This window comes from Gasterosteus aculeatus, chromosome 12, assembly GCF_964276395.1.
Source record: "Gasterosteus aculeatus chromosome 12, fGasAcu3.hap1.1, whole genome shotgun sequence".
NCBI lineage: Eukaryota > Metazoa > Chordata > Actinopteri > Perciformes > Gasterosteidae > Gasterosteus > Gasterosteus aculeatus.
Window position 1 is genome coordinate 9,997,424 of NC_135700.1, and position 25,952 is coordinate 10,023,375.

Sequence of the window (25,952 nt, forward strand, 5' to 3'; positions counted from 1 at the left end):
TTTAAAAAAATATGAATATGTTCGAATATCTGGTTGCGCATTAGACACGTCAATAACAGGGCAAATTTATACATTATTACATTACATTACATGTCATTTAGCGGACGCTTTTATCCAAAGCGACGTACAATAAGTGCATTCAACCATAGGGTACAAACTCAGGAGAACAAGAAACAAGAAAGTGCAATTTCCTCAAATAAGGCAATTTACAATTTGCTATAGATGAGTGACGTTACAACGAGACATGCTGATGAACTAGTTCATAAGATTTGATATCCTCCGTGGTCAGAAGGTGCTAGTATAGTTCTGAAAGTTCACTCTGGAATGCGGCCATCATAATCGTAATCAGTATAGTTTTAAATGCCGGGGTAACCCTACCTCTGCGTCTCCTGGAATGCATTCATGCTGCTGCACAGAATGTAAGTGTTCACGGGAGGTGTTCAGACACCTCCATCTTTCTTAACGTCACGGTGGGTTTAATGTAGTCGTCTGTTTCACATGGTTGCAGGAATGGTCAGGCACAGACATGTCAGCGCTTTGCCCAGTTAAAGTTGCCTGTACGTTTATGTTGAGTGGAAAAGGCAAAACATTGAGTTTGAAGTTTTACAACTACTGTAAGCTGTAAAGAGGCCTGTTAAAGCTTCAGAGTTGTGACTGAAATCAACAGATCAAGAAAAACGGCTGGTTTTATTCCGCTCCCAGACATTTGTTGTCACTGCTAAAGTTTCCATTTTATTGGAATACGGACTGTTATTTTTTCTTCTTTCAACTCTATGGTCTGTTGGCAGCGTGTGTTTGTATTTGGAGACTAACCTCAGTTGAACTTTCTGGATCTGCTTTGACTTTAGTGTGTGTTGGTGTTGACATGCTTTCTGTAGTTAACGGTTGTGTAAAAGTGTATTACTCGGCAGGTGGGAGGTAATCATCGAGGAGGATTGTATGTATTCTGTATCCACAACTCTGCTGGGAGGTTAATGTTCTGCTTCCTCTCCGGATTATTACAATCCGTCAATCCTGTGCTTCCCGCTGGGAAAGCCCCAAAGGTTCCACCCCAGTGCAAAGACAAATACACATCTAACATGCCATGCTCCTTACCACTTAGGCCGTCCCATTGAGTGCTGGCCTTAATCCTGTACTCAATACCCACCTGCCACCCTGTCTGTACTCTCAGCCGTTCTTCTTTATCTTGTAAACCCCATTATCCTGTGGCAGCGCTATTAATGAACATTAACAAATGATAAACAAGCTCTTTTCAGGGGTAAATTGCATATCCAAGGCACTTTTCTTTTTTAAGTACAGTCTTTTTAAACAACGCTAAAGCTGACAGCTCAGTCCTCTTTTCAGCCCTTAAAGGGCAGAACCTGCTCCCTCCTTGTTGTTGATTTCCCCCAATGTCTTGCCTCCTATTCTGTTCCTCACATTATAGTTGGGAGGCAACTTGGTGAAGGAAACTATGGGCAAGAGTGGCTACGCGTTAATTAAGTGACATTAACAACTTGAATAACAGTAATGAATCTCCACCCGGTGTGTTTTTTGTTCTTCTGCTTTCTTGTTGAAGTGTGTCTGACCTTTATTAAGGAGCCGGGACTTGGGTGTGGGACTCAACTTAGTTCTGCGTATTGCTCAAGTTCTTTGTACGTGACGGTCTGGAGAAAGCTGAGAGCAGCAAGACCTCTGGACGAGCATTGGGCGAGTTTATAAGGAGCACAGTCGCCCTCTTAATCCACTAGAAACACTAGATACGCCGGCGAGTGTTATTTTCCATCACCAACAACCGACAGGGTTGACTTTTGTGTGCAAGTAGTTGTCCCATAAATTGGGTTTTCACAAATTAATTGGCGCACCTTTCAAACTATTCTTATTGGCTGAACTGGGTTCAAACGCTGGCCGATGATTGAGGAGCCACCACCTGTCAAGCTGGGAATACATCAACATTTTACAGAGAGGCGCTATACACTTGAAAATATGTGTGTGCACGTGATGAATTCCAGATAATACTCAAAGCACCGTTGAATACCGCACGACAATAAATTGTTCAACTTTTACTTATTCTCGCTCACCCATTTGATGTTCTGTCTTCAAATGAACACCGCTCCCTAATTCTCCATTTATTCAATTGAATTGTATTGCTGTCCTTATATCGGGGAGAGGCCCAAACATGAATTCTTTGTTTGGTCGTCTGGAGGGACGGAGGCACAGAGACCAAACCAGTTACAGACCTCTTTGTCTCTGCGTCCATACACGGATCAGCTGTAAGAAGCTGTCCAGTCCAATGGTGTCTGACTGTATTGTAATATGATGGTTGTGTGGAGTCTGTTTCAAAGTGTAGCTGTATCCAAGTCTCAGATTTTCGCTGTGTCAGCTGATGTCCTATGTTTGGGCTTTATTTGTGCGAGTAAGGACATAAGTAAGGGTCATCCCTACATTTAAACTGTTACTTGCATTAAAGCTGTAGGAAACTTAAACGTAGGAAGTCCTTGCATGTTGCAATTATGGCCATGCAGCGACATCCCAAATATGTCTGGTTTTTGTTTCTATGATCTTGACACTTGACAGGATGCTGAATTGGTGACTGTGTTTTTGTTGGGGTTGAATGGTTGGGGGCGTGTCCGCTAGTGACAGCCCATATATAATGGTGGGGGAAACACTGATGTCTATGCTTTGGGTTTTTCATGCATCATAATGTTGTTAGAGCTCAGGGGCTGAGTTATGTCCAGGGTGGAAACCTCTTGATTCAAAGATGCTTAGCATCGCGGACAGTAATGACTGCATGGACGCAGTGACGGAATTCCACGGGAGATTGATTCATTTCAGCTCCGTGTGAGTCTCAACTGCGTTTTTCGCTCCTTGACTCTCTCACTCGTTTTCCTTTCTCTCTCTGTGTGATCAGGCTCCTCTGATCTGTTTCGCCGAGGGCGGCGCTTCTCCGCTAGCTTGCTGTTCTCACTGTCGATGTTTGCTGCGATCTTGTCAACAATGTTGCATCTTCGCTGGATTCCAACCATGGTGTTGTTGGGACTACAACCAAGGCGTTTGGAATAGAATAAGGAAATGTAGCTAACTAGCTAAACTCTGCTAGCTGCTAGGCTATTTATGCCTTAGAGCTGCTATGTGAAAACCACGTTTGTCTACATTGCATACCTGTAATGCAGTGCAGAAAGATCTGTTATGTTTATGTATTCAGGTGATTTACACAAAAACTGGTATAAAGATATGGTGATTTTTACATTATTGACTGTAATCAGATTTTTCAAAGCACTTTTTTTAGATAAAAGGGGAGGTGCGATTTTTCTGACTGCTTGTATTACTCTTTGAACAAGTGGCCATGTGCAATAGTATGGAAAATTGATCATGCGACCCATTGAGAGGCATCGACGATTGTTGGCAGGTGAATGGTAATGGAATCCTCAGGCCACTGGAGATTCACTGCTCTACTTATTTTGGATAAAGACCAGGGTCGGTGTGTTCCATGTTGGGTCAACGAAAACAAAAAGGGGACCAAGTTCATGTCAATGTCCCTTGATTTGGTTGGTCTTGAAGCCTTCCTCCGCTTGCCAGGGTCCTTGGCGGAGAAACATGACCCCTGGTATCCACTAAGATGCCCGTCCATCCTAAGAAATGTGTAAGTGCTTGTTCTCTTCTAGTAATTAATGCTTGGTTTGTTTCTTCTTGTTTTTCAGGATTCTGTGGCCTCAGACTACAGGTGTTTTTCTCGTTGGATTTTAGCCCGCTGACATTCTTCCACAACCATGGAATCGGTATGTTAAAAAATGCTATATTTTTGAAATGGTAAAACTGAAATCAGTTGATACTCATTATAAGGCCATGAAAACACTATTAGAATAGCACTCGTTTCTTAAAAGGATGCTCTGGGCTTCGCGGCTTGTGCTGGCGCACATATATACTCATGCACTTCTATACTTAGAAGTACATTTTGGTGTTTGTTTGTGTGTAGATAATCTTGTAAACAAAGCAACTGGAGAACTTGAATGTTTTTATTCTCCATTTGTTTACTTTTTTATTCATATATGATTTTCTATATTGGCGGCTTTTAAGTCTAAATCCTTTGTGTTAATGTTTTTGAATACACATTTTGTGTGTAAATTATTACGCTTTGGACTCGTTACTACACACATTCTTACTGTCAGTTATGCAGGAGGTTGTGTTTGCTGGAGCTGCTTGTACCAACAGGCCGTGCGAAAGCAGCAATGAACTCTATCCACTGGAATGCACGTATTAAGAATGGGTCTTAGTGCATGCCTAACCTCTGCTTCCCCCTCCCTTTGTCAGGGGGGATGGTGTGTGTGTGTGTGTGTGTGTGTATGTGTGTATGTGTCAGAGACAGTAAAAAGTAGGTCACAGCTTCTGTAGTGCAGAATAGGGTTTAATCCCAGGAATTAATCTAAACTATTTCCCGTTTCCTCGGCCATGTATTTAGTTATGTTCTAAACACAAATCAAGATGTTAAAGATGAATAAAGGAATCCCTTCAGAAACAACTTTTGCCTCTGCAGGCTGAACGCAGCTGTGTGAATAACTTAATGTTATTGGACATCTTAATGTCGTAAAAATGTTTCCCGCTGCACAAGAAAATGTTCACAGCGATCACACTCCTGCCTTTGTACACAAAGCACACCTTGATGAAGGGCATGGTTGTTTCTGGGTTTCTGTCGACAAACACGTTTCCTAACTTTTACTAGAAGGTTGTAATCACGGATTCCATTGTTGCCAATGCAGAGGCACCAAAGGGATAGATGGGGGGGGAAAGCATCATATCTGAATTTCTTAAGATTAAAGTGCAGCCTATTTTGGTACACGAATCAACCTGTCGGACTATCTGGATATATTTATGTGGGAATATAACTTAATCTTCCACATTCAACGATTTTGTACGACTGTTGTTTCCTTCAGTGTGTCATTGTGTAATACATGCATAAAATGACAAATTGTAAAACCATTTTACGGTTATAAAACTGGGCCATCGATTATAATTTTTTTAAATGACTAAAACCTGCCACGTCTATACTTCTGTTGCCCAAAGTCTGCGCCAGGTGTGAGGGCGTCATTATGCAGGTATATGGGCATGTTGCGTCTCAATATAAGCCGACCGCGATGGTAAATAATAACATCGCCGAGCAGGAGGACCATCGTGATTCAAATTGGCTGATTTAGCCAGCTATCATCTAAATAACAGAAACCGGAAAGGAGGTCATTTAACCTAAAATAACCTTTTCAATAACTGGATTTCTTCATAAATTAAGACACTTGCATATTATTGAGCCCTAACTGAACCACTTACACTCATTAACTTTTTCCAACACATTAAGTGCAGATGTAACATTTCCTGAGAAAAGATGCAAATGTAAAGATAATGCTGTTTGAATTGTTCATCAAATTTACAAGCGACGCAGTGGCAGCAGTGGCTCATCCTTTCCTCGTCCCCGTCCTCTTCAGCCCAAGTTTCATCTCTCTCACCTCCTCCCACCTACCACTCTTGTGTGGCTGTGCACCAGAAAGAGCCGCTGCTGTTTACCTCTCCGAGCTGCCTATATCTGCTTACTGTCAGTGGAAACCAAGGAAACCGATCACCAAGCTCATTGTGGTGCCAGGAGTGGAGTGCATGTTGTGTGTGCGTGTTCCTATGGGGGCTTTGTACACACACACGCACCCTTTATCACTCTCCTCCTCCCTCACCTCATGTGATGCCAGTCACATGGTTTCCAGGCAAGCAGCTAAGTAAATCAGAATCAGGCTTTAAATCCCCCACCTGGCCACCGCGGTTGGTAATCACTCTGCCTTTTTCCCTGCGTTGGTCTTAAGGGGATGAGAGTAGTCTTTTGGTGACTTCCTCTTGGCGTCATTAAGCCTGTGCCTCGTAGCGGTCGACCTGCTCCCTATCTGGGGGTCATAGGGGTTTGACCGTGCTCTGCTCCGGGGTGACCGCGTGACTGCAGAGCTCCTCCAATGTGCTGACGTCGAACACATAAGCGATTAGTGATTAGAGCCCCTTTTGACTCATACAACGTCTGAGACGTAGAGCAGTTACTTGATGTTTCATGATCTGTTTTTATAACATGACTTCATAAAGAAGAGTGCCTGCACGTGAATGTGCCGACCATGTACAAATACACTATGCTATATATATTTATTTATAAGCATCATGTTGTTACAAATATGCTCTGTGCTGTAGCCAGCCACCAGCAGATTAATGTCACCCCGACTGTTATCGTTGAGTGGAGGAGTTGAGGGACGGGAGGCGTCCGCGTGTCGGTGGCGATGAAAGGCGGGAATTCTTGTAATCACACCCTCTCTCCGCTGGTTCCCCTCACAGCTTCCCCTGTATCTCCTCCTCTTCCTCCAAAGCAGGGATTGTTCCTCAGTGGGGATTAGTGTGTGCAGAGGCTCTGAAGAGGGAAGTGGGCCCCGCCAGTTAAGTTACATAACTCGCCCCCACTAGTGCGGCTTGGCTCGGCCTGGCCCGGCTGGAGAGACGACTATAGATGCTTTGTTTTCCCCGGCCTTCCCTTCTTCCTCCCCTCTGATGCTCCCCCCCGGGCTAGCTTCACACCGATGCCGTATAGAAGGAGTCTGTTTGCGGGGAACAGGCGAGGCACTGTGGGCCGGCGTGCAGGGAGCGACGCTGAATGGTCAGAGGCTCACATCTCCGGCAGAGGAATGTGAGGTCTGCCACAGGTCGCGCGCTCTCAGGGAGACGGGAAGCACAACGATGAATTCCTGCCGGCCCAGGGGCTCCACATCGGCGTGTCCAGAGGTGACACAGAGGGCTGGCATTTGGCCGTTTGAGCGTCAACACTGCGATGCCTGCAAATGGACTAAAACACAACACGCAGCAAAACGGAACGTTGCAGCTTATTGGAAAAGACCACGCTCACGGCTCCAATTCCCTGACTAATCCATCGTTTCCCGTTTATTACCTGCAGTCTAGGTGGACCCGCCACAATTCACTAATGATCCATGCGTATTCTTGGACACGATGGGGGATCAGCCCCAGGTTCTGGACAAGCCTAAAATCACAGAAGAAGTCAATACTTACAAACCATTTCCCAAAGCGTCAACCTCGAGAAATATGACACATACTTCAAGTACTCCTTAAATAAACTGGGGCTAGACAACATTGGAAAACCGCTGTCATATCAATTGTATTATCAAAAAAATAGCAGCCCCTAAATCCATTATTTATCCTTTAATAATCATTTAGCAGATTTCTAAACTTAAATATTACTTTGAAAGAGAAATGATGTATGAATCTGGGCCCTCGTTCACTGGCACAGGTCCTTTGGCCTGGACCTCGCCGCTGCCCGGTCTGTGGACCCGATGCCCTCTGGCTGAGAGGAGGGGCGGTGCCTAGATGAGGGGCGGGGCTCCGAGCCGCTACTTGTTGGACCCTCGAGAGACCATCTCTAAACATTGTTTATATAGCCTATTATGGCGAGCCTGCGGCTAAGCGGTAGTGTGGGTCATCCTTCAATCACTAGATGGGCTTTTCGATCTCGGCACCTTGCATGATGTTGGTGTATTAGTGAATGACTTAAGTCAATTTTTACCATTGTCATTCATTTTGTTCTAGAATTTGAGATGATTAATCTACATGGGAAATAAAAAAAAGCCAGTATAGAGATCTTTTTTTTGGAGTTTTGGAGAATTGGAGGTCTGTGTCACATTTCCTGTTTGAGTATTACCTAGTTTGGTGTTTTGGGGCCATCGTCCTGTGCAGAGCGACCACACATACACACACTTCCCACCTTAGTAGCGTTCCACTGTTAGTGGGAGGCCAGTGTGCTCCCTGTAATGGAGGTTGAGACCAGTTAGCACTCCTTGAGTGAGTAGAAGTAATTTGAGGGCGTGGGAGGGAAAAAGATAAATGGCAGCTTTATGTACCCTATGAGCAGTTGGAGAGTTTGCTGACGTGACATGATAAAGAAGGAAAGTAACTATGCACCGTAGCAGAATGTAAGAAATGTATATTTCCCTTTTTTAGAATGTGAGAGTGAATCGTTGTCTCTGTCAGCTCTGCAGTTGATTGGCTACCAGTCCAGGGTAGGGAGGGGTATTGTTTTTTTTTTTTAATTAATTCCGGTGCTAAACCGATACTTAAAAAAACAAAAAATGCTATTGATGAGATAAAAAATATATTTATTCAAATTGAACAGCATATTAACCGTAAAAAGTACACTGTAAATGTAAATAAATATTCTTGTTTACAATATTTGTTATTTATATGAATGCCATGGAACTTTTCTATGTATTCGGGTCATAAAAGCTGCTATCTGAATATAAATGCAGCAATGGCCACGCTGCTGCACCCTTCCGGGTGTCTTGGGTGCCGGCGGGACGCCGTTTGCCGCGTGCAGTGCAATGATTCATCCCACAAGAGTCAGCTGCAAACCTGTGTTTTCAAAGGGGGTGTGGCTCTATCTTCACACAACTAGTGTCTGCGGAATATTGAACAAATATAGATGAATATTGTAATATCTCTGCACAGAATTTGTACGTCTCCCTGCTCTCCTTGGGAGGTCATGGTTGCTTCCAAGGCGCCATGATCCTCGAGCTTAAGTACACGTTGTTACACGCACGTTCCGACAGGATCTGCACCTGATGGTTACGCTCATTTAGACTGACTGGCGCTTTGTGATGTTGGTGGTCTATGGATTGCTATGTATTCTACTTACTCCGTCATCTACTGGAACCCTGTATTATTATTTTTGCTCGCATTTGGGTCAAATGTGAAATCTAGAGGTCATTTTAACTCATCTGAAATGTCGCTTCTGTACTCATATGATCGATCTATCTCAACAGGACTCTGTTGTTTTTAGATACAGTAACTTAAAGAGCATGCAAATCACTGTAAAGTGTGTGTGGATTGTATTCATAGACATGGATTGTATAATACTAGATCACTGTCATGGTTATCTTGTATTGGCCTCCCACCACTTACTCACCTATCTGCCCCAATTTGTTATTTTAAACTACATTTATTTGTAACCATTCCCATCCTATAAGTGCTTTCATTCGAGTGAGCCAAGTTGCAATCAAAGAGGAGCTGCTACACCAAAGACTGTGTGTTTTTAGAGGTGACTGCTAATTTTAGAGCTGCTAGGCCCTTGTCCGAGGTGGGGGAGGATAAGATAACATTGAACAAGTCCTGCCTCCTTTACTCAGTTAAGTTTTGTGTTTTCGTCCAGTAACCCTCTCCCGCCTACTTTGGGATGCGTTGCACTGGGCTCATTCCAAATGTTGTCTGTTTTTGGTGCTGTGTGCAAACACAAGTCTTGCAACCTCTCAGCCGGTGAGAATGACCCAAGCAAGTAAGGACACGTGCTCACAGATCTGGGAACATTGTTCACCAGAATAGACGGGAGTTTGCACTGTTGGTATTTGTTATGTAATGCAAAGAATACAATCCAAACGGTGACAGTGTAGAAGTATAGTAGGATGTGTAGTAAAGGCAACACCCCCTCGCTCCTTCTTTGCCCTGCTAACGCCCCTATTCACCCATTAACAAAACAACAGTAGAAAAGCACACCACTGCCCTATATCGTCTTGTGTCTACACAGGAGTGTGTACGAGTTGGAGAGCCTGGATTAGCAACAAGTCTGAATTGCTAAACCAAACCATATGTTTGCCCATGTCGAGTTTCTACAGGAAACTCTACTCTAATCTTAAGCTGCAAGAGACTTGAATATGAGTCAACAGGCCTCTTTTTGTTTTGTAGCGAGGGAGTTGGAACTGTGCGAAGAGCTATTAGAGACTGAATGACGTGGGAAGACATTACTGCACTACGGTTTCTAGCCCTACCAGCAACAATAATTGACTGATTTGTTCCTGTCAGAAAGTTATCTGGTTTCAGGATTCCTTAATGGGCATGGATGTGTCATTCATTCGTTTGTTTATTTTCCGCCGGTGATCTGAATCGCACCTATTTGCAGGCATTCACCGACAGATACGCACTCCTTTAGCTTGCACAGCACGTCAAACTTCTACGTGGGCCATGTGGCGTCCCTTTCATGTTCTCATGGCCACGGAGCAATGACCTTGGTTTCAAGTAGCTGTACTCTGTTAGAAAGCCAACACCTCTCCTGGGATGGGCTGACCTTGTTGTCTGACATACTGTAAATCGGTAGAACCCTTTCCGTGTCTTTCTCTCTCTCACACACACACACACACACACACACACACACACACACACACACACACACACACACACACTTCAAAATTGGCAGACAAAACAAATCCCTCTGTGTTGGCTTCACCATTGTAAACCCAGTATAGTGCTGTTCTGAGGCAGGTATCTTTTGTTTTGTTGTTTTAAGTAACCTTGAGGGGGGTTTGGCAGGTTTGGGCCTCTCCCTTCCCCAGGTGTTCTTTCATCAGACAACCTCACTACTCAGGGACAACGTGCTCTTTTAATAGGGGTGTGTGCAGCAGGCCACACAGTTGTCCCCTTCCTTTTTTTTCTCTGGCATCTGATTCTTTGCAGCTGTCCAGTTAAGCCTGGATCTATCAAGGCACGTCTTATCTATTTCATTGGCATTCCTACTAAGCTTGTTTCTCATATTGTAGCTTCTTTACTTTTCTAACATATACTCTTTTGGTTTGTTTTAGCGACACGCGTGTTTGCTATAATAATGCAGTTGATGAGTTTTGACTTTTCTAGCTTTCACTGTTGAAGTTGGAAAAAGCTGTGTTGACATCCAAGCTCATTGTGATTATGAGAAAATTTAACAAGCGACTACGAATCCCACTGTGTTTTCAAACGTTATATAACCCTAACAGATTATTGTTTATGTAAGCATAGTATTAGTGTATGAATATCAGAATTAAGTCAGCGTAAAATGTACTGTTTTTCACAGTAATAAATAAACTGACACACCAGTGGAAATGACCGTTACTGTAGATTTAGGTGCAAAGGTACCATACGGTCTACTTCTTTAATCTGTTGGATACTATTTACCTTGTTAGTCGGTTTATGAATGACACAACATTGTACAAGTTGCATCGTCTTTGAATTTAGCATTTTGACAGTCGGACATGGATGCAAATGTCAGCTATATATTTTTTTAATTTGCCAGAACGCACCATACTGCTGGTTCAGCCGGTTTGCCTGAAATTCAACAGGTGTGAGCTTGTACATTGGAGTGTACGCTCCAAACAACTCATCTCAACCGCCATCTTTGTTGTTGCATTCATGTAAATGTCGATATTGAAAAAGGATTCTTGTTGTGATCCCTCTTGAAATACTAGCACAATAGGGGCTTTATGTTCATAGTTTGTTCAGTATGATTATAGTGAAATACTAATGATCACATTGATGTATCAAGCCAGGTCTTTGGCCTCACCGCATGAGAACATCTCGTCGAGGGCCATCTGGAAAGCCTTTCCCTCTTTATATGTGGAAAAATAAAAAGTACCACGAAAGCACTGCGAGCTGTCAGCATTGTTTTTCTATTTACATATGCATGTGCAGTCCAGTTGTGTGTATGTTGCGTCAGCCTGCAGGCTGAGTAAAAGCTGGCCCGGCGCCAGCAGCCAGCCCTGCAGGACAGACGAGGAAGCAGATGGATCGCTTTTGACTTAACCCTTCCCACGCCATTTAGTCCTGCTGGCCCTCCTTCTCCAACCTGCACGTCTCTCTGCAGAGTCCGAGGATGGGAGCCGACTGGGAGTGTGTGTTTTTGGGGTACGCGGACGGGATGGGGTGGTACATGTAACGCTACCTGTAAGCAGGGAGAGTGAGAGAGGCTTTCGTTGAAGACCCATCGTGCGTGGAGCTGCGCTCACACATGGTTCCCGTCGCCATGGTGAAACCGATGGCCGCCCCCGTTCCTTTGCCATTTCTGCTCAGTGTTTAGCCCTCTGTGGTTCACTCTGCTATCTGCTCTCTCAGTCAAACGAGCCCTTTGCTTGTTTGTCCCGGGAATGTCTTGCCCTCATTGACATCGTTAGGATGTTGAGCTCCACTGGCTGTGTGCCGAATGCTGGAGCCACTCATCCGCCTACTTTCTCACTTTGGCTGTCTTACACTGACGCGTGATCGCTGTTGGTTCCGTTGTGAATCCATTTAGCCACAGCCAGAATCCCATCAATATAGAGAGTACACTTTAAAAAACAACCACATTAGTACGCAGTAGTACTTGGGGGGGGGGTGAACATGTTGCCAATTTCATGACCTGGTCAATTTTTCTACAAGTAGAGGCTGTAGGTGTTATCATACGCAAAATTGCCCACAGTGACATTTAGTCCTGCTTTTGAACAAAAAAAACAACAACCGAACACACAAACTGGTCAAATTGTAAAAAGTATTTTCCATTGGAATGCCCCACCACAGCAAAACTTTCTACGAGCTGTTGCATGTTTGTCTGTTTTGCAGCAGTTGCAAGTCAGAGTTGGTGTGGGAAAGCAGGGTCTTTGTTTTAATTTCCAATCAATGGCTGCTGAGTAAAGTTTAAGTAAAGTAACCAGCAGACTGAATAGAAATCCCGGTTGATGACCAGAGGGCTCGGTGTGTGAATAAATGTAGTAGCAAGGCACGACTGGCTTCCTAGTTTACAGTTCCTCACATGGTACCCAAAAACCTCCCCTGGGTTCTTCTTTTGTATTTTTGGTCTATGTTTTCCTTCTAGACTTTGAGCAGAACATACTGACTCTGCATAATGTGCTAGCTGCTCTCCTCCTCTTCACTTTGAGGGGGAAAAGAGCAGCTGGGGGTCAGTAACATGATGTCATCCATTTCTTCATGGTAACAATGGCTTTAGTTCCCGTTCCTACCACTCTACTCATCATCATCATCACCACCACCCACCCCAGGGAGGCTGTCTCCCAACCAAAATGAGAGCTGAATGTAGTGTGGTGGTGGGTGGGGGGTGACGGAGACGGACATCTGTGGCCCTCTCTGGGCCCTGCTGCCTCGGCCTTATTGTTCCCACAGATGTGGATAACCATAACAGAAGGAGGGCAGGAGAGCCACAGTCAAGTAAAGAAAGGGCCAGAGGGGAGGAGCCTCCAGGGCCGCTTTTGTTGTCTTTAGTGCGTGTGTTTCACGGGAGTAGTGTGTGGTGGGGGGGATATGAAGAAAGGGTTTTTGTGGTGCTGACCTGTGATCTGAGAAACATATTCAAGATTGTTGTAAGTCATCTAGCTTAGTTTACCGTCCTCTGGTTTGGCTTTTGATCGCGTCGTTAAACGGATACCAACTGACGTCCTAGAAGGCACGGTTGTAATGTAGATAGAGTTATCATCAGAAGGGTGTCCTGCTCACACTTCACGTGCTGTAATCTTTGCTCTCGGGACAGAGTTGGCCCGTTATGTAATCTTGGGGCAGAACTTAATGGCACTGCATAAACAGCCTCACATTCTTTGAATTTTTTTTTTTTTTTTTTGAAGTATTCAAGTATAGTTCCTATTGAAGTACTGACCAAATTGTCCCGTTCCCTTACTCTACAGGAATCTAATGTTTTTAAATGCAAATCATGCCAATGTACCATGCCAACTGTTATTTACTGACTATTAGTTAAGACAGCTGCTGAGTCAGATTACTTTGAAATGGGAAAAGTTGGTTAAACCCCTTTCAAAATTCAGCATTGTATAATAGCAAAAAAAGGTTGTTACGCTTTAACTAACATTTCCATTGGAATCAAAAGAGGTTCCGGTCCATAACGCAGCTCTCTTCTCACTGAGAGAATCCCTGACATGACCAGTAAATAATGAACCTCTGGGTTTGTGGGCAAAACGGTGGCGGTTTGGTCCACTGCAGGTTTGGTCAGATTGAACTCATCAAAAATGTGGATGCAAGCTTTACTGTTGGCAAAATTTTCTTCTAAATGCCTTCCTTCTCTTGAACCTCCCGCGCTTCATTATTCAACATTTGCTCCAGTTGTGGAGGGTTATATTTAGAAGTGTTGTTGGGGAAACCAACACGCAATGTATGCTGGAGGCTTTCAGCAGGTTAGCCCCCTGCTTTGATTATTGCAGTTCAAAAGTTATCGTCCATAAATCTCTGTGGTTCCTGTCACTTATTCTGTCTCATCCAGCGTCTATACATCTATTTCCTCCCCTCGCTTTGCCACATCTGCCTACATGTCCATTAAAACCACCAATTTATTATCCACTTCCTTGAAATGTCATCTACGGTGTTTGAAATGTCAAATGTTTCCCTTATTGCCGTCTTGGTGTAGTACCACTGTGGTTACCACTGTGGTGTATTATCATTGTTCCTTCCTATCTTCCCGTTACGGTGCACCGGTGTGGCTTCAGGCAGAGGCCTAATTAGGCCCAATTGGACAACACTTGGCCACAGTCGTGTTTCCTGTTGGTCTTTCACTTCCGTCCCTTAAGAAATGCGTGCTGCACTTTGAGTGTTGATGAAATCACAATATTTCATTTTCCCAAAGTTGACTCCAAACACATAAATGTAGGTTAATAAAAGGAGAATGGGTTGTCTGATTGGCGTTTTCAGCATGCAAAGGGGGAGTTCCTGGAGTATCTTCATATTATTGTTACACAGCGACCCGTCGTGTGTATGATTGTATTTGCCATTGTTTTTCATATCCACACTTCGGTGCATTACTTCTATTGTGAGATCCATCCACTGGAAAATGTTGCTGAAAAGCTTTAGGCAGATGAAAGGCCAGGTACAACGGTTTGAATTGAGCAGGCGTGGCTTTGTAATGGGCTCAAATGGCAGTCGTAGGCCTCATCATCCAGACATCTATTTGTTTACGTCCCTGTGGCCGTAGTTGGTGGGTTCGGATCTACTCTGATCTGTGAGCATTAGGTGTTATTAATAGCAGTTACCACCTGGAAGGATACTCACTACTATTAAACTACATCAAATTATTTTTTTTACCCCCATAACCACACAAAGATGTATATTAATACATTACAAACAGTCCTGATCAAACAATGGGTGCACAATTATTTGATAACATTAAAGTCCTATTGTTTTGTTTTTTTTAATCAAAATTGTTAAGGCCCAGTCTCCCTGCCAGAGATTGCAGGGGTTTTTTTCCTGGCCAGAAGGCAGTGACTCACTCTCATCCGCCTTCACATTCAGAGTGCGTGCGTGCGTGCGTGTGAGTGAGAGAAGCAAGCGGCTTGTTTGTGTGACAGCTCTGTGTTCAGATAAGACGGCCGAGGTGCGGCGACTGTCTATTTTCTGTCCTGCAGCTTTATTGGCCGCTTCCCCTAGAAACACCACGTAGCGTGTAACTCGCCCACTGAATACATTAGGTGGGGTTGCTTCTTTTCCTCCCTCCGTCAGCAATAAACCCATTGTATGCTGCTAGAGAAGAGCAACGTCATTCAAACCGGGTGCACAGGCCGCGCGAGCGTCCACTCTCCCCCAGCAGTGAGGAGGGGAATAGAAACTAGTTAGTAATTAAGAATTGTTGAAAATATATATTCAAAACTCCTTGCTGTGTATATAGCACACCCTGCTCCTCATTCCGTACATTTATTTTCTTTTTATTTATTGTAATTTGACCAAGTTCTAATTCTATGCTGTTTGGCTTTGATATGGAGATTGCATTTTTGAAGTATGAATTGCATGAAGGGATTTCTGCTCTCGCATAAATAAGCAAGTAACAAACATGAAAATGGATGGATCCATGCTCCATCCAGGACTCGATGAAGGCAGAATTTATTTTTGAATCCCAAATTTTGCACCTTTTTCTTAAAAAGGAACATCCTGTCTCATACTGGCTGGTACACTGTTGCTGGGTAGCTCATGAGCTTGTTCTCGGCTGTCCCTCTAGTATCGGTGTGGTGTCGCTCACCGGACCGTGGATAAGAGGGTACAAACCGTAAGAAGCCACAATTGCTCCCCTTAGTTACACAGTCCCATTTTTGGCCCAGCGCAGAGAGAAATGCTACATTTTGGCATCCACAAGTTGTTGCCACTCCACGAGGAATTAGAATGGCAAAGCCGCTTGTCCGTTTTTTTTAATCCCGTTTGTGTGCTTCCTCCCACATGAACAGGTTATTGAGTTCAGCTAGAGTGTTTGGTATCCCACGTTTACTCCAGCTCATTGTTTAATCTTTGAGCACTCTTTTCTTTCCTGGGAGAAATGTTGACGGTGACCTCGTGCTCACTTCACCTGTGCCCCAGTTGGCATTGTGGTCTCCAACTTCCCAGCGTTGCGCCTCACGTAGGCAACTGGGATGAGCTGCAGAGAGCGGAGGCCCTGCATGGCGGTGGAAAGAAGACCAGCACCTGTCAGAGGCCTTTGGGGGGGGGGGGAACAGGACAGAGCTATATACCTAACCCCTAATTGCTCCCCGGGCAAAATGTGGAAAAAGCCATGGGTTTAAAGTGTAATGTAAGTCGCTTTGGATAAAAGCGTCTGCTAAATGACCTGTAATGTAATATCAGCAATGCTCTTTTCTTCTTTATGAATACCCTTCTCACACAAAGATTGTTTTAAATCGTTTTTTGTTTATGAAATCCACATTTCTAATCCAATCCAGACAGGTAAGATTTCTGCAGCCAGAAGCTCGCTTGCCGAGCTTTTAGTGTCTCGTACTGAGCCGACGCTCAAGAAACAGGCAAGATGTTGGAAGCTTAGAGTTGCTTTGTTTCTGCTACAAGAAGACAAGGATAACATTTAAATACCATTAGCCTCGTCAACCTCCCTGGAGCTTTTCCGTCATCTGCTGCTTTCTAATCAATAGCCGCTAGCAATTTAAGAACAGCAACCCAGCGCCACCGTCATGACTTCTTGTGCTGTCACACGGCTCCTTCTATAATGATGGTGCATTGTTTTATCTGTAAAATAGAGGGTGTAAATACTTGTACTCTTATTAAACTATTTGGTGCGTAATGCATTGTGCCTTTTGATACTTGGTTACTAACCATATTTATTAAGCACTTAATTTATCAAGGAAAAACTCTACTTGACTTTTTACAACACAGGACCATTTTTAAAAGACAAAACGTTGCACTCGAGAGCTTCGTTGTTGCTGGGAAACATAAGGTGGATAGCAACTGCTTTGTGCTCAGCCCACTTTCATAGATTGATAAGGGCGCTGTGTGTGTGTGGGGGGGGGGGGTTGAGAAGCTATGGGTGGCATGTCCTAATGGAGCTGGTTCTGTACGTGATCAGGAATGAGATGAGGCAGATCTGCTTCTCACCTGTCCTGCAGAGAGGGGTACGTACACACACACATTGTATCAAAGCTAGCCTGCCCTAAGTGCTGGTGGGATAATCGGATGAATCTCTCTGGCAGCATGTGTGCCCACCTGTTAGTGCGGCCCCTAGTTCCCACTTTAATCACCAGCACATTACTGAGTGTGTAAGTGTTGCTCTAGGAATGTAAAGCCAGACTGTTGAGGGTGTGGTGGATATATAGGGGAACAGTGACGTGTGTGCATTGCTGATTACACCTCACTACGCTACATTTTAGAGTTAAACGCATTGTGATTTTCTTCATTTGGTATCATATTGAATAGGCTAGATCCATGAAGAGCTTTATGTTCCTGTTTGTACTATGCTGAACTCAATGATTTCATCATAAATTGGTGGCATGAATATGAATGGTGGCAACTCTGCATAAAAGTCCCAGACACACAGAGCAGGCTAAACGGAATGTGTGTTTTTAGGGCTGGTCTGGTGGGTTGCCTGGACCGCTGCAAACTCACTAAGAACTATGCCAAGTTAGCGGTAGCGGCGGGCAAAGGGAGCGCAGTCACACCACGCTAACGGATCCTTGGGAAACCGCAAGACACTTTCCAAGGCCAACTGGAGTCGGCCGCTGTGCACTGATGTGAAGGCGCAGCCCTGAGAAGGGGTCGGTGAGAATCTTCACCGTCCAATATGAAACTTTGGCATGTCAAAATAGAGTTCGGCGGGCTGTCATGGGCCAGGTAACTACCACTCAGTCAACCCTCTTGGAACATCAGTCACCAACTTGAAACGAGAGCCGCCGATCACTCCAAGCAGGTCTTACCCGTGGTGGCGTGGTTGTAAAATCCAGCAGCTGAGTTGTATAAATGAATCATTGTGGTAGCCGGCGAGGACGGCCGACAGCTGTTGAGTGTAGAACATGGTTGCTGACCAGCTGCTATTATCTGCCTGGCCCAGTGGTTACAAAGCAGCTCTGAATACAACCTACCGCGACTGTAAGTTGTTTTTGCACAAAGCTGACCGATACCGAAGCAAAGTCTACTTGCCGTTCTAAAATCTGTGCCGTCTGTGCTGCGTGGGAGCTGTATTGCGAAACGCAATCAGCGATTGGCTAACACCAGCTCTCATATAACTCCGGCGAACCAGTGAGATCCGGTGCGCGGGGTTGATGGCGACCCCGCTGACTCGTCTCCCGTCCATTCTCTTTCACTCGTGTGAGACCCTCTTCCTGTGAGTCCCGCTGTAACGGTTTACGACAGCGCCGGCCTCCGGAGACGGGAGGGCGCGGTGACGTGGCTAACACCAACAACATTGGGTAGAACCGTTTTTTTTTAAGAAGCACCGGCAACGGGTGGTGAAACTAGAGCAGCAAATGAAAGGAAGCGCTGCATGTCCTGTTCCTTTCTGTGTGGCTGCTCAAGCAGTTTGCCGGGTGTCTCTAGGCAGAAGTAACCGGCACACACTCGCTGGTCTCCTGCACTTCCCCTCCACCGCTCGGTGGCTTTCGCCCTCCGCAGAAACGTGAGCCTGAATAAATTGTCACACGCTCACAGATTATCTTCCCAGGATGTTATTTTGTGCAGGGAGGATGTTTAAAATGCCAGTCACAGACGCCATGCACCCTCCCCACCCTTTTCTCTCACACACACACACACCCACCCCATCTTTTATAATGCACCGCTGAATGGAAGTGGGAGTGTGCAGTGTACTATTGCAGAGCTTTCCAGGGCTAGTTTCTTCTTTCTTTTTGTGTTTTCAGCACGCCAGCACACATTGTGACGGTGTGGCGTAACGAGGCAACACGTGAGCCCCTTTCACAGGGAGACCATTTGGAGGGGCTGATTTACAGCACCGCTATTCGCACCAGCCTGCTCGTTCCTTTGAACCCTCCCCTCCGCCTTCCTCAATGAGCATCTTCCTCTTTATCTCCTCTTGGTCCCTTTCAAGTCCATTCTCTCTAGCTCGGTCCCTTTCCCGTCATTCCCCCTTTTCTCTTTTTTTACAAAGCATTTAACCTCCCCAGCCAAGTGAGAGAGATGAACCATCTACGGGAGAGGGGTGAGGGGGGTTGAGCTCGTCTGAGACATTGACAGAGTAGTGAAACCCAGCAGGGGTGTGAGCAGCTAAATATAGAGCGCCTCTTTGGAGCGGTGATGATGTCACAGGCTGGAGAGGAGAGGCAAACCATGGAAAAAGAAAAACGGCATGGCTCACTGGCCACTTTTGCAGATCGATAGTTGGTCTCTCTCTCTCTCGCTGCCTCTCTTTTTCACATGTATCCGTACTCCAAAAAGCTTTAGCTATTACTGAAACAATGTGGAAGACTGCGTTGTGACTAGATATGCCCGATGCTGAAAGCAGATAGCCGAACAGCGGCAATAGGCCGATCTAGTTGCTGATAACATTATTTGAATTAATATCAATTCAGTAATTCTTATATCTACGTAATTTAGTTAAGAAAGCAAGCCGGATTTAGTTTTTCACGTAAACTAATCGCAACCAACACCAGGCAGTGAGGCACACAATAGGCATCTTAAATGTAATATATGGGTCCAATGCCTAAGCTACGGTTCAACAGTCTTTATTATTATATATGGCACATTCCTGGTTTGTTGACTTGCACAGTAGGAAGAGAGGGCTTTTCACATATATTGGGTGACTGTTTCACACCCACACACACACGCCTACCATTATTGTGCACAATACAGTAATATGTAATCCTCTCTGTAACTATGCATATGTGAGTGCATCCTCGATGGATTGCTGTGATGGGAAGCGTGGAGGACGCTCTGAGCTGCGGTGCGATCTACACACATACGTGCATGGACTCTTGTTTCTAGCACTGTGGCAAAGAAGAGAAGAGAGAAGTGCATGATGCTGTGACCGTAATTCACTTTGAAGGTGTGCGTTACAGTGGAAGTGGCAAAGGGCAGGCTGGGTAATCCAGCATCTCCCCCCTCCCTCAGTGTTATCTTTTGCCAGGTCAGGCCCAGCGAAACTTTTATTGCACTGCGGCAGCTGCAGCACAAAGCCAGGGCCTATTCTCATTGATCGCTAAGCCTGATGGATTCTTAAGTACATAAGGATGGCCAGTCTGGTTGGAGCTGTCTTACATCATCTGCATCGACTCAACTTGCTTACACCGATAAGCTGACGGCCTTTATAGGATCCCCAAGTCTGGCAGCAGGATGTGGCCACGTAATGTCCTGGCAACTAAATGGTTCATTTGTGAACGAGCACTCAAAGGGAATGACCCGCGGTTGAGATGAGAGGCGTTGACCCGGACTTTGCTCCAGGATCTTTTGTGTTGGTAAACATGGCGGTCGTAAAAAGTGTGAACGCCGACCCTCTTTACGACCCCGTCTTCAGACCGCGGAGCGTCTGCCTTGCCATTGTTTCCAGCCTTCCTCCACGGTTGCTCTGTGGGTTTCGGTGCTTATACTGGTGGATCGCTCCTCACCAGGCAACGTGATCTATCGCAGCAGTCCAAGCCAAATAACGGCGGTGTTTTGTTTTTTTACGGATTGTAATGCCGCCTTCGCCTTGGAAACCGCAGCTGTCGCTCATCATGGAAAGACTACAGTTTGGAAATAGTCAATGGTGACTTGTTCTGAATAAATATGCTGCTCTTGCCCTTGACCCGGGTCTCATGAATTTTTATTTGATATTATCATTTTTACCCCGTTATCAATGAAGCGTTTCTATTCAGACATTCTGGATTTGGCTTCGGGGAAGCATAACCCCCGTGTTATTATTAATTGTGTGTGCATGCACATGTCCCTCATGTGATCTAATGTAGTGTGGCTTTCGTGTGTGGGTTGCTAGGCAACATGCTGTAGAATTCTCAGTTATAATCTTTGATTTTCACTCGGAGGAGGGGGAGGAAGCCAGAATGAGCGAGTATTTCACAGAGCATGGCTAAGCGCCTTGGAAAAACACGTTCAATGCTTTGCCGGGCTTTGTTCCTTTCTTTCACCGTGCTTATCTTTTCACCAATTTCATTTCTATGTGTTATTTGGCAGCCTGTCGTATCGGTGCTATGCTTAAGACTGGTTGTGTCAAGCTATGTATAGTTTGCCGATTTAACAGCTGCTTATGAATGGCGATGAAACCCAATTCTTTATTTTTTGATTTTTTTAGCTTTGAGCTCTAACTGCTTCTAAAATGAACCGACAAAGGGAAAAATAGAACAAGTTCATGCTGTACCTCTCGCATACACATTGTTAATATTTTTAGTAGAGGATATCAAACATAGAGGGTTATTTTATAAAAGGACATTTGTGTTCTGTATCCCAACAGACTGGATATAGTGTGATGTGTCGCAATATACCATATAAATGTTCATTTTCAAAAATCTAAAATAAACACCCTTTTTTCTGAATTTAGAGGGAACACCGATTTTAGAAACTTTAAAGGACTTTCATTTTTAAATTTTACTCTCTATTTCCAGTGAGTTGATCCGCTTTCTTAGCAGAAGGGAAATTGGTCCGTTGAAAGCAGAAGTTTCCTTATTGACACTCATTGAGTCCATTTTGAAATCCTATTTGTTAAAAAAAAGTGATGTTTGCTTTTGTCTGCGTCCAGCCCTAATTGTTTGTATTTGATACAAAGCCCTGCCCTGTTATCCTGTAGTAATCCCTGCTGAGAATAAATACTCATTCAGAACGCCCTCCGCCACACATCAAGTTGGTTCCAGTGACATGTTTCGATAAGTGTCTGCAGTCTGTCCTTATCACTGTGGTATAATTCTGCCTCGTTCACACAGCTTTCATTTGTAGCTGGACACTCAGCTACAAAGTGGATGGTGTTCACTCAAAAATGAAGGAAACAAAGTAGGAAAGCAGGAAGAGCGATTGGCAAATATTTCGTGTGTCAAGAGCAAGTTGCCGAGCGAGAGAAGAGGCCAGCTCGGGATAATAAGGATGGTGGGCAGCAGCCGAGTGACTGCCGAGTGAGGTAGTTGGGTGTGTGTGTGTGCAGGCCTGATGAGCTAGCTAGCACCCTAGCTGTAGTGAAAAGCCTTTGTGTGCTCAATAAGAGGACTGGCAGCGGCCCAGCAGCTCTGGCTAGTGTGGGATTAGGTTTGGACAATCGGGGCCGCAGGATCAAAACAAGGGGCAGGAGCGCCAGGGTCATTCTGCTCGCTAGGATACCATCTGCCCTGCCTGCCCGCCCGCCTGCCGCAGTCAGGGGGAGGGGAAAGAGACAGAGACAGGAACGGGGCGGGCGGGGGGGTGGGGGGGCGGAGCTGTACGGGTGGCGGCAACAACAACAACGTTGAGAGCGAGCGAGGCCACTCTGAATGCAGGTCAGCGTCGCTCTGCTCCGTTCAGCATGCGGCGCTCCGCTCCAACGCGCACCAACGGAGACCCCCAAGTATGTGGCAGCAAATGTGTTCAGAAAATAAAATGGAGGAGCTAATCCTGGCTGTCAAATGCAGTGATAGTGATGATACGTGCCTTCCCCCGAATAATACGAGGGTTTGATATCCACATTTTCATGTAGGAATGTATCTAGAAATACGAGTGAAAATCGCCGACATAAGATTTTGAGATGCCTGTTTTGTTTGTGATATTTTATTCATGTTTTTGTTTCGTCTCCTTCTCTTCTCACTCTTGTTCTGACTTGGCAGGAGATGATGTATTGGAAAAACAATTGCTGTCTAGATCAAGGTGGTATAGGAGGGAAATTGCATGCTTATAGATCTAAATAATAAATGAGTTGGTCTTATTTCTTACTGGCTGTGTGCACACGTCCGTAGGACCACTGAGGAGATTGCTAAGGCCCTCACGGGATCTAGTTAAGTATTCCAATAACCTCATGCTACAACCAACCAACACGCCGCTGCCTTCACTCTACATGGACTGAACCAGAGCAGGCCAAACTCTTTCCCCCAATATGTCCTTACCTCTTCATCCGGCTTCAGCTTTGTGCATTCTCTTGGTCTCCAGTCTCAGACACAACATCCTGCAGGCCTCATGACACACATGCACACTCTAGAGTGGGAGTGGCAGTCAGATTGGTTCAGTCCCCCCTTTGTGTTTTTGTTGGAATGGATGTGCCCTTCACCGTGTGCCGTGCACAGATGCTTCATAGCTTCTGCATTGACTTCCCCCAAGTTGTCGTGATCATGCTCAAAATTGTGCACCTGAGCTGTAAACATGTTCTTCATCCTTCTTCCAATTGTTGCATGGCTTTGCTCGTGGCGTGATTATGAGAACCAGGAGAGTGTTGTTATGGCTGGGCGGTGTGGTGGTTCAACCGGTATGCCGGTATAGGTTTTCTGTAGGGTATACTCTTTACTTTTACTACTTATCTATGTGTATAGAGATTGGGTCATGGTCATAACACTATACAACACTTAATAGCCCACGACAAAACTAAGGGTAGAACAACACAACAGTTTGTGACATATAAACTAATAATTCTACATTTATAAAATTACCCTGCCGAACTGCATGCTGGGTACTGTCCACTATCACAACAAGAAGAAACTTTGCGATGCAGGAGGTATAGCGAGAGACCAGAGACGCACCAACCCAACTTGTCCCCAAGAGAGGAGCTGTGTCTTTTTGGAGGGTTTTTGGTTAGGAAAAATCCAACGCAAGTTGGATCAGAAAACGATTTATTGCTCAGTTGGTCGAGCCACTCGTATTGCCTTTGGTGGCAGCGCTAGCAGCTAATACGCTAACTGCGAGCGAGCTGCGAGCGGTGAACAGCTGTTCAGGTGGCTGGCGGTACTTTTCAGGGTCAATGAATGAACGTGTCCTCGGAAAAACAAATAAATCAAATACTGTGATATACAGGAGTACCGTCAGAATCTTACACAAATACCGTGATATGAATATCAGCATACCGCCCGGCCCCAGCTGTTCTCCTACAGCAGGGTGTGGTATTGGCGTGTCTGCTGGGGAGGCTGAAAGATGCATCTTTCAGGACAGACGGGCTAAATGTAAGGTTGTGGGTGGTGGCTGGGGAGGAGGCGCGAATGATGTAATGTGTAACAATATCCACGCTGTGTGTGTGTGTGTGTGTGTGTGTGTGTGTGTGTGTGTGTGTGTGTGTGTGTGTGTGTGTGTGTGTGTGTGTGTGTGTGTGTGTGTGTGTGTGTGTGTGTGTGTGTGTGTGTGTGTTCTGTGCATTAGCACTGTGGGCCAGCTTGCTGTCTCTCATCAATAATTCACCGTTCCTTTTAGTGCGTCTCCCTTCCTCCTTACATCCCTTCCCCCAGATGCCCCCCCCCACCTTTTCCAATTTCCCAAATTCCACTTGAAAACCAACACCCATCCACACACCAATCTTTATTACATGCAATACTCACGTTAACCCATTGTTCACCACAGTCAGAACCCTCTCCTTACCGTTGGTGGCTTTTGACCAGCAGTGCGTGCAGTCTCTTCCTGGTGTGTGGTTTGAATGATTAGGTTTATGATCTGGGATTCAACATAACTTAAGGACATAAGGATTGTATTTGTGTGTGTGTGTGTGGTAGTTTACAGCTCTTTGGCTGAGCTCCCGATGCTGCATACAAAGATGATGCAGCACAAAGCAGAGGAGAAGACGGCAGGGATTGGGGAGTCCATGTTTTAATTGTCGTTTGCATAAAGGTTTTTGAAATCCCTTGCAATGTAGTTTCTGTAGTCGCTCAAACAATCTATTGCAACACATTCTATGACCAAACGTATATTATAAAGTATTCTCAATCTTCATATCATCTTCTTTTCCATTTCAGAATAGTGTTAATATGCAATAGCATGCTCTATAGTGAAGTACTTTTTTTTTTTTTTTTTTTTGTATAATATATACTTTCAAATGCCAAGTACTGTGGCCTTGGTCTAGTGTGAGCCTGTTAGATGCTGACTGCAAAGATTTCTCCAAAGATAATTCATCTTCACACGGCACTGCTCTCATTCCAATGTAAGGTCCCATCTGAAGTAAAAAAGGCCTTGACACGCAGCACTGTTACCATCCCATACACTTTGATTCTGGAAACTAATTCAGCTGCAAATGATGTGGCGCAGAGTGTGAACGCCAGGCCGTTATGCTGTCCCATTTCCACAAATGATAGCTTTCCCCTCTGTGTTACCACTTTTCCTTGTTCCCCTCTGCCTTCTTCCTGTGCCTCTCTCTCTCTCTCTCTCTCTGAAGCCACTACTCCCCCTCTCTTCTCCCAAACAGGCCAACCCAGCACAGGGCCCACATGTAGTGTGAAAACTGCTCCATTGTATTGGAAAATCTGTGGGAGGAACAAAAAAGGATGGGGAGCAGGGTGCAGCGGTGGAGGTGATTAGGAAACCAGATCCACGGCTCGGCTTCAAAGGGAACTGGATCTCCGCAGTGCTTATTGATCAGCCAGGAATGCGGCCGGTCTCGGGCACTATGCGCCTGAATCCCAGCTGGTGTATTGTGCATTTACATTACGGGAAATGGATACTGGCTAATTGCTGGTGTTAGCAGTGGCCATGCTTCAGCCACAAAGATGTTGTTGTTGTAGCCCATTGTAAGCCCAGTTTGTGTGCATTTTGCTTGAAAGGATGGCTTTCGTCTGTTGCTGGCGGTGCTTCCAGTACGTGCTGAAGTGCAGAGATTATGGAGGCAACATTGACTGCCATTGTATTATTGAACTCCCTCTTTCCTGTCCTCATTTTCTTACCCTTGCTAACGTTATCTACACCCCCCCCCCTTAATTCATTTTTTTCCCTCCCACCCTGAGAGAAGGCACATGCAGAGCCAAGTAAACACTTTGATATGCGGAAGGAATCTCTCCCACCCTCCTCTATCTAGCGCGCTCTCTCTCTCCCTCCCTCTCCCCCCA

At 45.1% G+C, this 25,952-nt stretch overlaps 1 protein-coding gene across 2 annotated transcripts in view; it reads left to right on the forward strand.

The window, feature by feature from the left end:
- The window catches only part of ankrd11 (ankyrin repeat domain 11), an 83,225-nt gene that overhangs the window by 19,145 nt on the left and 38,128 nt on the right, over positions 1-25,952 (forward strand). For both annotated transcript variants that reach the window (XM_040165774.2, XM_040165783.2), the window contains exon 2: positions 3,681-3,758. The gene's annotated coding sequence lies outside the window, so the exon portion shown is untranslated. The remainder of the gene's footprint in view (positions 1-3,680; positions 3,759-25,952) is intronic.